Genomic DNA, 13,484 nt, shown 5'->3' with positions numbered 1-13,484 from the left:
GCACCTGAGGAGGACTTTATACAGGGAAAATATGATAGTCTTCCATCCCTTGCATGGAAGCTACACACCTCAGTCTGCCTCCCACATGCCTCTGAGACACCTTGAGTCACCATCCCGTCGCTGGAGTCCAAGGTGAGTGCCTGCAAGCGAGTGACTCTGAGCGCGGACCCTTTAAGAGTATGGCTGAGTTACCTGCTGCCTTCTGTCCCATCGAGTCGGTCAGAATCCCCACTGTTTTTCACAGCCAAATGTTGTGGGGAGCCTCCTCTTCTGGCACTAGTACTCCTGGCTGGGAAGCCTGGTGTGACACTGTGCCCCTCACTCCTCCGTGGGGGAAACTCTATGGCTGAGATATGCCTACTAATTCTCAACCGCCATATAGAAGTTTGGGGCTGGCTCGTTTCACATCTCCGCCCGTCCTACCAGTCTCGATGTGGCTTCTTTGTTTCCTTATTTATAAAATTTCTGTTCAGCTAGACTTCAGATGGTTCTCTAGGTTGGTTGTTCTATTATTTAATTGTAATTTTAATGTGTTCACAGAAGAAAACAGGCACAGTATTTATCCACTCCGCCATCTTGGATCTCCTTTATTGTTTTTTAATACAAGCATATGATGCTTTCCCCTCTATGCACTGATTTACCTGAATCCCACAATTTTTAAGTTGTATTTTTGTTTACATATTCAATTCAAAATAATTTCTAATTTTTCTCGATACTTCATTTAATTCATGGTTTATCTGAAAGTGTGTTGTTTAATTTCCAAGTGTTTGTAGATTTTCCTGTTATATTTCTGTTTTGGATTTCCTGTTATGTTCTGTTCTGGTTTAATTTCATTATGATCATATAACATACTATGTATGATTTCAATAATCTTACATTTGTTAAGGTTTATTTTATGACCTAAGCTGTGATCTTTCTTGGTAAATGTTCTGTGTATGATTGAAAAGAATATGTATTCAACTAATGTTCGGTAGATTGTTATAGAAATGTAAATTAGAATCCATTTGTTTGGTGGTATTCTTCAGATTATGTAGTGTTGGCATTATTTCTTCTTTAAATATTGAGTAGAATTTGCCAGTTAAATTATCTGGGCCTGAAATTTTCTTTTTTGGAAAGTTTTTAACTATAAATTCAGTTTTTAATAGTTATAGGACTTTTCAGGAACCTTTTCTCTGATAGCTGTTTCACGGTGGGAGAGACAGGGTGGGGTCTGCTACTAATCTTACTGGAACTGGTACTAACCAAGACAGCAGTTTAGAAGCATAAAGAGTGTTAGTTTTGATGGTGATAAATATGACAGTGATGTATACAAGAGAAACAAATGGTTTGACTTTGCTCATTTTTATCATTTTCTCACTCTCGTTCTAATACTGGAATGCACTGTAAGTCACTGGTTTAGTTAACTATTATGCAGAGGCTTTTCTATGTTAATAAACATTTGCCAGCTTTTCCCAAACACTTTTTAATTATAACTAGATGTACTTTAAATAATATACTTTGGCATATGCTCAGTGAGGGAACCATTATTTTCACATCAGAACTTTCACATCTTAGGGCTCAAATGCTGGGTCTGTCACCATAATTTGTATCTGATCCCCAAAGCCGTTCTGTTGTACTGTGAAACTAGACAGATCTAGTTCAGATTCTGATCCTGCCACTTACAAACATGTGACCTTGGGCAAGGTCTGTAACCTCTCAGAGTTTTGCATAACCTAGAGCATTTTTACTTTGCAGTTCTTCTAAACCAGAATCATAGACTGGGAGGAATTTATAGGAAAAGGAAAACTTGTTCTGCTACACTCATCCATTCATCCTTCCACCTGTTTTTTTCCATCCATGCATCTCTTCATCATTCATATACTGTGTGCTTATCATTCCCCCAAGCACCAGGTTAGGTACAGGATAAATGGAAATGAATAATATCAAGCTCTTAAGAAATGTTCTCTTAAAAAAAAATCATTGTAGAAGAAACCTGTAACTTGTCAGGTATGTAAAATGAGGTTATACATTTGAAACTATAGTTACACAAAAGATGAGGGTGGGGTTGAGGGCTGGAGTACAAACGGGGATCTTGAGAGTTGCCTATTTCAGAATGTTGCCTTGAAAATTGAGAGATGAGATTAAATGAGAAATGTGCACAAGGAGATACAGACAGCCGCTCTTCATTCATATGGGCCCTGAACAAGGCAGGGTGCAATGTCATACCACATAATCCTGTTTCGGAAGAGTTTAGACCAGTGAGTAATTTTCCTCCCTCTTTCTGTATTTTCCTATCACTCATTTATCTAAATCATTTTGAGGAGACATCTAGATTCAGCCTCATTTCTATTTGAATGACAATGTTCCTTAAACTTAATTCCCATAATGCAAATGAGCATTTAGTTTTAATAGATCTACGATGATCACCCCACAGTATTAAAAGGTGCCACCTAGAGTCACTTTTCAGTATTTAGGATTTTGTTAAGATTACTCTTCAGAGTTCACGTCCTCTTCAACCTTTGTTATTCCAGATTTAAGATGTTTTCAAGTTGTGTTATAGAGACTTATCCTTTTCATCATTTTAGTTATATTTGAATGATTCCACTTACTCTCCCTGTTAATTTGATAAAAGGAAATGACATTTACCAGAAGTAATCAAACATTGATTAAATATTCCTTTACTTCTCCAAGCACGCTTCTGACCCATAGGGAGGAGTCAAAGTAGTAACACCCATCTCCCCTGACAGGTTCAGATCCTTTGGAAGCTAAGATATATGCACAGGAATAGTTAATAATTAGAGTCCTAAAGGATAATGAATTTGCCGTGAACTTCGAGATCTCAAGGCCTCTCTTTACCTACTTCCAAACCACAGCAAGACCACGGATCATGCTAGAGACTTTAGACTGTCTCTTAAAGATATCAAGAGAGAAACATTTCACAAGCCTCTTCAGTAACTATGAAAAAATGAATTTTCCATTGTTCACGATGCTGCTTCAAAGAGCTTTCTCTTTCTTCAAGTGGCAAAGGACACTCCCCCCTCTGAAATGATACAGAAAACAGCCCACTTTGCCATTTAAAGCCTCCACATTAACTATTGGGTCACTCAACACCCAGCCGGCTCTTCTTAGAACAATCTTTGACATGATTCTGATTCCAGGACCTTTCCCTGTCTGGTCAATCACTGAACCTGCACTGTGGGTGTCCTCACACATTCACACAAGTGGACATCTGGCCCTGCAGAGGTGGGATGCAGAGGGGAGACCATACCAGTCTACCCCCCCCCCCCCCCCCCCCCCATTCTCCTGGCACTCACTCCCCCCACCCCCGCCCCTGATCACCCACCCTGCTCCCCTGGGTCATCCAGCCCAACGTCACTGTTCCTCTAGCACTCAGCGCATTTAACATTTGTGTATAAATTATCTGTTTAAAACTCAACATTTGTGCTGCAACTTCAAGATGAAGCCCTGGAATAAGGAAAAAAACTTCTTAGTGAAGTTTTTAGATGAGTTTGCTTTAGGTGAATGTTGGAGCAAGCCCTGTCTCCCTGTAACGGGGTGTCTGGGGTGCAGCCTGACCAGTGATTCCTGTGGGCTGGGGGACAGGGTCACTGGACACATTGCTCTCTTAAAATGTGCTTGCTGTGTGAATCTCCCCTGCACCCACCTGCAGCAGGACTCCAGGGCGGGCGCCCCTCCCTCCCTCCTTCCCCTGCGTGGCAGCGCCAGGAGAGGTGGGTTCTAGCAGCTCTGAATCATCCCCCCACAGCCTAGGCGTGGGGTGCGTTTTCTCTCATTAACGCCCTATTTGTATTTCCTGAGCTCTCGCGTGGACTGCGTTCCCCAGTCCCCGTTCACTCGCTTGAAATAGCTGCGCACACTTCCAGAGCTTTGATTGCCTACTGCGCAGCAGCTGGCCTCCTCTCCCACCGCCTGAGCAGCCATGAGCTTGGCTGAGTCATGGCGAAACTGAATCATCCAGCCAGGATCAGGAAATGCCTTTTTTAGACTTCCAGTTTTAAGCAGAGCTGCAGGTGACTTCTGAAATTCGGTTCCGTATTTTACCATCCTCTCCTCATGGATGGTCCTTGCTTGCTTTGAGCAGAAACCTTTCCCACGTGATTTCCTTGACTCCCTGCTTGGGGCAAAAGCTACTGAAGCATTCTGCCCTAAGGGGTATTTATTTTCTCTGATGCAAATGAAAAAATTCTGTAGACTGTTTCCCAAGCAGCCTTTGCTAGCCATTTCAGGGAAACTGTATATATTTATAAATCAGAGCTCTTGCAATCTAGGAGAAATTTCCAGGACAAACTGCAGATGGCACTCCATACCCTCCCTTATTGCAGTGTTCCACCTCAGCAGAATGGTTTGCTAAAATTTGCAGCAGCACTGTCCCTTTTAATTCAGTGTTTAAGGAAGTTACCCTGAAGCAAATCCCCAAGTACTAATTAGGATCCATGGCCAAAACTATATATATATTTTTTTATCATGACAGAGTAGGGAGGAAAGTACATGGAGAATTATTTCAAATATACAAAATGAACTTTTACCAGAGCTTGCGAATATGAATTATAATGGCAAAAATACAGTGAAAACACACCTTCTTTTGGACAGTGAAAAGGTTCCGAATATGAATTATAATGGCAAAAATACAGTGAAAACACACACAAATGGACCTCAGTTGCACTGCAGGTGTCTGTCCTTGGAAAGTTTCCTCTTAAGCAGGCAGGCTTCCTTGATACTTAAAGAAATCTGTCCCAGTAACCTGTGTCTTTCACCCCCTCATTGTCACGGGCTGTCTCCAAGCTACCGGGGGGACCTAGCCCTGCTGGGTAAGGTTTCTTGGACTCCTAACTGAAGTTGGGGATTTGGTGGAGAGCAGTGTTACCTGCAGATGCCATATGGCGGCTGGCTCCTCAGAGAAGCCTTCCTATCCCTTTGCTGCTGCGGCAAGAGGCTGAGTGAGTGGGACACTTCCCACTGCCCTCCTGAGGAACTAAAACCCCAAACGGAAGAAGAAGGCATTCAGCGTCACATATTCTGAAGACAGCTGCCAACAACTGGGGGGGCAGATACCCATCTAGGCAAAACAACTTGACTCCCTCAACCACCACTGCTGGCAGCCCCACCCCAGCACCTCTTCCAGGGAGGAGGAAAAGAGAAGGGGGTGGAGCATGAGCCATAAGCCCGGAGGGGTTGTCCTGTGCTTTTGGAGAGGGTGCTTGCCAAAGCTCTGCCCCCAAGCCAGACCAAAGGAGCTTTTCAGACATGGTGGAAGCTTCCAAGAGGTGGAGCACAGCGTCTCATGCCCCAGTTGGAATTCAGCTGATGCTCCCGGGCCCTGCAGAATTGGGGAAAGAGGCAGAGCAGGACTTAGGGCAGGGGCGAAAGGACACAACCGGCACACCCACAGCTTTTTGTGACCTGGAGTTGTAAGCTGTGTCGCGGCCTGAGGAAAGGAGCCTGGGGAAGGAGGAAGCTATGACACACTTGTGGTACCAGAGCTGAAGCTGGAATGGAAATGCACAAACCAGAGTTGGCTATCCAGGGTTGAGGACCTGACCATAGCGATGTACTGCAACTCCTCCATGGTGCCCTCGAGAGCCAGCCTGGGGACCTCAGAAGGCTCAAAACAGATGCAGGGGACAGCCTTTACTTCCACAGCTCCGCAGAGGGCTGCTGTCCCCTTTATCACTCCACCTGGTTCCCACCCTAGAAGACCAGGACCAAAAGAACGGGAAGGAGAAAAGAAGACCCTGCCTGCTGTCTGCTTCAGGTCCCTGCAGGCCAGAAGTTGCTTGTTTGTGTCTGTCTGTGTGCTATGGACACCTTTCGGGGGTCCAGTGAAGCCTATGAAACTCTCCTCATGAAAAAAAAGTTTATTTGAAAATACATATAGTAACAAACAGAGTATTATAAAGAAAGCTATTATAATAAATGCACTTATCAAAATATTAATTTTTTGATATAGTAGTATATTTACTTCTTTATTAAATAAAGGATCTAGATCATTTTTATGGTACACTGGGTTCAACAGCACTGTACAGCCTTTAAAACTATAGATGTCCTGGGTTTAAATTCGGAATGACCTTAGACAACTGCTTACTCACTCCAGCCTCAATTTCCTCACCTGTAGAACTTTGTAGGGTTGTGGTTCAGTTGGTTGGTCCTTGTGAATTACTTAGGACAGAATGTGACCAGAATGTTAGATGCTTGGGCACGTGAGTGAATCTGACCCCGCAGACACCTGTGTCTTTCCTCTATGTCCTCCCTTGGCCACACACCAGCCTCACTTCCCACACATCTGTGGGTGTGAGGAAGAATCAAAAGGACCCCTGTAACTTCCCAGCACGGTTGACGCTCCATTTCTCATCATTCAGCCGTTGCTAGCAGACTGGTTATAAATAGAAGGCTGTACTGCAATCCACGTCCTCTTGTCGTTGTGTGATCCCTAATGGCTCATATGACACAGTGTCCCAGGAAAGCCAACCTTCGTCACCACAAAATTACTTCCTAAATAGGCCAGCGACACTATCAGTGCTCTAATAAGTTCTATAGATTGAATCATGCCTCATCAGGTCATATCTGGGAGCCGTGGGTGGTATATAATTCAAACATAATCAACACAGCAACCACCCATTTTAAATCCCCTGAATGTCCTGCTTTATATTTCCCAGGTTTATGGGAAAATGACAATAAACCTTCATGGCCTTTCAAGTTTCCCAGTCGTCTTAGATGAATTATACTTTGGACAGTCTCTCTTAAAATATAAAGATGCCCTTCTCCCCTTCCCCCGCTTTGCTGGTCTGTTCACACTCTGTAAGGTGCTCATGCAGGCGCATAGTAATTGCAAAAGCCAAATACAGAAACCTTACTTTATATTTGTCTGGTTTTGTTTTACTTTAGTTATTTTAATGGTAGATCATCTCATCCCATTTTTGTGTTAGCCCCTGTCCTTTCCAAATGGGACAGTTCTATTTAACTGAACACAGTTGTAGAGGAAAAGGCGTTTATTGTTTCTAACAAATTGAAAATTAGGCAATTTCAAGTAATCTGTTTTTCAATCATATCGAAACTCATTTTCAAAGTAAGACCCATCCTTATAGGGCTTCCAAATTACAAGTACAACGCTCTATCCCAGAGTGTCCCTGCACTTTGGACCAGCGCGGGAAAATCAAAGTCTGAATTCTATTTTTGGTGTTTTCAGACTTTGTATCAATCATTTGACCTTTCTGTTGCACTCTGTCGCCCAAAGCAGCATGAGAGTGGATATCTGTATCAGTTAGCTTTGACTGAATAAAAAACCACCCCAAACATAACTAAGCCAATGTATTTACTGACAGTTCTATGGGTGGGCAATTTGGGCTGGGCCCCGAGGGATGGCTCTCCGTGCTTCTGGAAGGGCTTACCCATGCATCTGTGACAAGCTGATGACCAGTGGTGTTGGCTGGGGATGGAGGCATGTGTCACTCATCATCTGAAGGCTAGCCTTGGCTCATCCAGGTGGGGCTGTCCGAGTTCCCAAGAGCTGCACGAGAGAGAAGCACCAGGACACGAGCACTTTGCAAGCCTCTGCTAATGTCATATACACTGATTGTTAAGGACTGAATGTGTGGTGTCCCCCCAAAATCCACATATGGAAGCCCTAGTCTCCAATGTGATGTTACTAGGAGGTGAGCCCTTTGGGAGCCAATTAGGTCAGCTGAGGGTGGAGCACTTGCTTATAAAAGATTTTACCAGAGAGCTCCCTTGCCCCTTCCACCGTGTGAGAACACATCAAGAAGACGACCAGCTTTAAATGAAGAAGTGGACTCTCACCAGACATGCAGCTTGCTGGCTCCTTGATCTTGGACTTCTAGCCTCCAGCATTGTGAGAAACAAAATGGTATTTTGTGATAGCGGCCTGGACAGACTAAGACACTGATTTATGTTGGCCAAAGGAAACTACACCGTCAAACCCAGATTCAGGACCTGGAACAATACTCTACCTCTTAATGGCACACGGGGGCTACAAAGTCACATGGCGAAGGGGCGTGAATGTGAGCACAGAAAGAATGTGGTTCTTTTTTCTGCCATAATATCCTTACATTCAGAATATAATGTTAAAAATTGATGGAGCAATCCTAACAGAAAAATAGGATCATATAATCTAAATCCTTTTACAGTATTATGGCTATTTTAAATACTTGTTTAAATTTCTAGACATAAAAATGAAATTCTTGTAATTCCCAAGAGTTTTTCTCAGTATTTAAAATTCTTTTCTTGGCTAGTTTCCCGTCAGTCTCTTCTCCTTCATTGACAAGTTATTGAACCTTTTGGAAACACAAAGAAGAAACAAAGCAGTCTCAGGAATGCTGAAAAAGCAATCTTCTCATCTATCAGGGCACATGTCAAAAGATCAGTTAAATGTGGTATTGCCGGATTTTCCATCGTAGGCAAGGGGGTCCGTGTATCCACATCAGTGGTATTTGCTTAAAAAGCAATCCTTTGCATGAGCTTTGAAACAAGGCAGGAAAGAAGTCACACACGCAGGACCTCCCACCCCCAAGCCCTCCCCACCCCTTTTAAGTGCACTAATCTTCCTGGGTCTCTGTGATGCAGACTCATTACGCTCCCGTGTTTCTAAGTGGGCGATGTAAGGAGTCCTCACTGGCAGCCATCATTTCTATTCTCCTCCCCTGCCGGGCAGGCTCTCTCCCCAGGGTCACCCTGCCGTCTGGCCCAGAGCACACCATGCAGTCTGCTGAGCCCCCTATCCTGTCTAGGGTGCCCTCCCAGAGGGGTGTGAGGTCTGTATCTTCCACAAAGCCACTGTACAGTGCACTTTCCAACTGGATCTCTAACTCTCCTCAGAGATGAGCCACACACTTGTTTCCTTTTTTCTGGATGAAGGAATAATAGTTTGCAAAGCAAACCGATTGAGGAAAGGGGTGAAATCCACCGTGAATGAACCATTAAGAATAGTCATGTTTGGAAAAGGCAGATCAGTAATGATAATGAGGTCACGACAACAGTGGGACGGAGGAGACGCACTTTGGCGGCAGTTGGCAGACTTTTGGGTGTAAGTGGGTTACTCTGTTCCCCACTCCTCTCTGACTTCTGATTGTATGAAGAACAGCCTGTCTGCCGTTGGGAGGGACAACGCATCTGTGCTCTGGGCTACGACTTTTGGGTCTCTGTCCAATGAGGCCCGCAAGGGTCACTCCTTCACTTGTTCCTTTTAGGGTTCGGTCCCCCAACTACCTTGTGAGCCTGCATGTGGAGAGGCGTTTGTAAGCTGCTTGCTTTGATGTCTCCCTTTAAGCACATGCATTCTCCCAGAGTTTCCTGGAGTCCTGCAGTTTACTGAATAATATTGAGGATGATGAACTGTAGGCTTTTCCTGGGATGCTCAAAATTCCAAAAGTAAATGAAGAATCCCAATGTGATTCTCTCGTACACTCCATTTAGTTAGCCATCACCTCATTCTGTGATGACTGGAGAAGGCGTCCCCTGCGGAATTCCCAAGGCCCCCACTCTGCTCTACGCCCTGTGTGGGCTACACCAACACCCTCCCTCCTGCCTTGGCTTCTGTACGATCCAGCCAACTGGAGGCAAGGCAGGAGATGGGAGCACAGAGGGAGAAGGGGGTATGTGTGTATTCCTGGCCCCGCCAGGTTGCTGTGGGTGCTGCATTTCTCTTCTGAAGGCCATAGCTCTTGCCACAGGCCTCTCACGCCATAGCGCTGCCTCTGGGAACTATGGGCACTGCTCCTTTCACTGTCTGTCCAGTCCTAATGCTCGTGACCATTGCCATTGCATTAAACAATACTTATTCCCATGAACCAGGTCCCCATCTTGGCCCATAGTCCCTTGGTCAAACCTTCCTCATCATCAGTTGGCCTGTGCCTACTGCGTCCTGCAGGGACTTGAATGATACACATTCAAGACCAAAGACTGAAATGAAGACTGGAAGGAAACAGAAACAAGGAACAATAGGGTGATTTTAAAAGGTCACAACTCTGATTTGCACAAAATACTAAGTACTCCCTGATGTGGGCTGATGTGGGCTGAATTGAGAATGTTGAAGCCCTAACCCCCAGTGTGATGGCGATTGGACATGGGGCCTATAGAAAGGTAGTTAGGATTCAGTGACGTCATGGGGCAGGCCTAGTCTGATGGGATTGGTGCTTTATAAGAGAAAGAGAGGGAGATCTCTTTATGCCCACATTGAGCTTGAAGGAAAGGCTGTGTGAGGACACAGTGAGAATGTGGCGGTCTATAAGCCAGAAAGAGGCCCTCACCAGAATCTGCCCAAGCTGGTCCCCTGATCTCAGACTTCTCGCTTCCAAAACTGTGAGAAATAAATGTCTATTCTTTAAGTCCCCTACACTGTGGTCCTTTGTTATGGCAGCCAGTGCTAAGACACCCCTAATTCCATACAGGTGCACAGGTGGGCTACAAATTTGACACTAAGGTTTTATAGGAAATTAACACAGGATTTGTTATAGATTTTCTACTAAAGTCATCTTGCGATGTAATTTTTAAGTACCCCTCTGTACCCCAAGTTTTAAATTGTCTTCAATAGAAAATATTTGTGTGTGTGTGTGTGTGTGTGTGTGTACCTTACCACTTCTTGGAACATCCTTTCAACTCTTTGCTTTCATTTATTTATAGATCACCTGTTTTGTGGCTAGGATTTGGTTAAGCTTAGGCATAGATGGGACAAAGTTGACTTTACCCAGATTCTGTTTAATTAGAAAATGATAGAGTAGAAATACATCTAATATATTAAGGGGCACTTTAAGCATTTCTAATCTGAACACCATTAAGTATACATGGAAATAAGTAAACACAAAATGTCTTTTGAAGTAAGACAGAGGGGAGTTGGGAGATGACCATTCCTGCTGAGTCAGGGATGGAGTCATTCCTCCTCCTTGATCTGCTTCTCCCTGGACGCTTGAGGGATGCAGTAAACACGCTCGTGGGAGACAGCTGAGATTGTGCCAAGTGCGCATTGTTGGCAACGACGAGGAAGTCAGAGGTAGATCCGGACTTTATCATATTTGGAGAAATGGAAATGAGAAGGGCAGAGACCATGGGTAATTGCCTAAAGGCTCCCTGGGTAGCTCAAGGTCAACCAAATGAAAACCCAGATTCTGCTGGGGACTGGGAATTCCCAGAAGGTTGGTGGATATACAATGCTGGAAATTTCAACCATGCCAGCCTACTGTGCTCAAGGCCTAGAAGGAAGGCAGCGAGGATCCACAGATGTGCAGAGGATGCTGTGGAGAGAGACACTTAAGGGGCAGCAGAAATGTAAACACATCCCTACCCCTCCCTCCAACACCTACTCCCTAGCCCGAGAGTGCCCAATATGCATCCACAAAATTATGTTTAACAGCCAGTTCACAACCACATGATTTCACTCATATGTGGGATATAAAACAAAAAGCAACAAATGAACAAACAAAACAAACACACTCATAGACACAGACAATAGTATGGTGGTTACCAGAGGGAAAGAGGGTGGCGGGAGGATCAAGAGGGTAACAGAGATCAAATATATGGTGACAGAAGGAGACTAGACTTTGGGTGGTGAGCACACAATGGGTGAATATACAGATGATACAAAGTTATACACCTGAAACTTATATAACTTTATTAACTAATGTTACCCTAAATTTTTTTTTTAAATGAAAGAAAAAAAGAGCTGGTTCACATGCACCTCCTAGAGACAAAAACCTTCCATGATATTGTATATGTTATGTATATACCTGTACTGGTTTCCTATGGCTGTTGTAACAAAGTACTACAACTGGTGGCTTAAAACAATAGGACTTTATTATCTCATGGTTCTGCAAGCTAGAAGTCTGAAATCAAGGTGTCCACAGGGCCACTCTCCATCTGAGACTCTGGGTGGAATTCTTCCTTACCTCTTCCAGCTCCTGGTGGTCACTGTTCATTCTTGGGGTTCCTTAGCATGTAGATGCATCACTTCAATCTCTGTCTCTACTGTCACATGACATTCTCTTATGTTCTTATAAGGACACCGACCATATGGGATTAGGGCCCAATCAACTGCAGTATGACCTCATCTTAATAAATTACATCTTCAATGACCCTATTTCCAAATAAGGTCATGTTCTGGGGTACTGGGGGTTAGGACTTCAACATATTATTTTTTGCAGGACACAATTCAAACCACCATGATATCCAAGTAAAATGACTTCATTTTAGCAAGTGGACATTACAGCTACTTGACATGTCTTTCTCAAAGGATTTCTTGCAATAGCTCTTATTATAGGTTGGGTTTGTTTTTCACTGTAATGACCATGTTTCCCTGAAAAGAAGACCTAGTCGGACCGTCAGCTCTAATGCATCTTTTGGAGCAAACATTAATATAAGACCCAGACTTATTTTACTATAATGTAATGTAATGTAATGTAATATAATGTAATATAATATAATATAGTATAATATAATATAATATAATATAATATAATATAATATAATATAATATAATACTGGGTCTTATTTTAGTATAAGACTGGGTCTTTATAATATAATACAATATAATATAATATAATATAATATAATATAATATAATATAATATAATATAATAAATATAATATAATATAATATAATACTGGGTCTTATATTAATGTTTGCTCCAAAAGATGCATTAGAGCTGATGGTCCAGCTAGGTCTTATTTTCGGGGAAACACGGGATTTTTAAAATGTCAAAGCCTTGGGCCAGCAAGATGGGTGAGTTTGTTTTTATTGTTAAGAAGGACTCTATGCTGCTTTCAAATGTCGGCAAGTTTATTTTTAACTGGACAAGAAATGAATCTAACATGTGCATTTATTTGTGGGCTGTCCCTTATTGGAGGAGTGTTATTGTTAGAAAATCACATTAGGTTTGGAGATGAGTTTGGATGGCATGTCACACAGTCTAAGTTATAATTATACTACTCTCTGCTATAGATTTTCCAAAACAATCTTTCTACTCATCAAAATCTGAAATCTTCCAAATAATGGTTCCATTTATTATTCACAATTTGACAGCCTAGCAATTGCCTTTGATTTGTCTTTAATGGAAAGGTCAAGAGGTTTTGATTTTAATCTAGGATTCAATTGAAGGTAGCATGTCCCCAGAGGTGAGACATAAAGTGTAAAATAAAATATCTATCTATCTATCTATCTATCTATCTATCTATCTATCTATCTATCTATCTATCTATCTCTCTCTATATATATATGTCCGTGGTATCACATAGTCACAACATATATATCATATTATATTATATATATTATATATTATATTATATGTTATAATATGATATATATGTTGTGACTATGTGATACCACAGACATTCTTGTTTGTCAAAGCTAAACATTCAGTCATTTCAGTGGGAGGGAAATAGTTCAATCAAGACCTTGCCTATGCTTTTTCATTGTTTCAGAAAAGAGATCTATGATTTGGGGTAGTTTAGTTCTTAAAGAGAGGACCCATCCCTCTGATAGA

Source organism: Rhinolophus ferrumequinum, chromosome 4 (assembly GCF_004115265.2).
Source record: "Rhinolophus ferrumequinum isolate MPI-CBG mRhiFer1 chromosome 4, mRhiFer1_v1.p, whole genome shotgun sequence".
Classification (NCBI taxonomy): Eukaryota; Metazoa; Chordata; class Mammalia; order Chiroptera; family Rhinolophidae; genus Rhinolophus; species Rhinolophus ferrumequinum.
Note: the sequence above shows the minus strand (reverse complement) of the source record.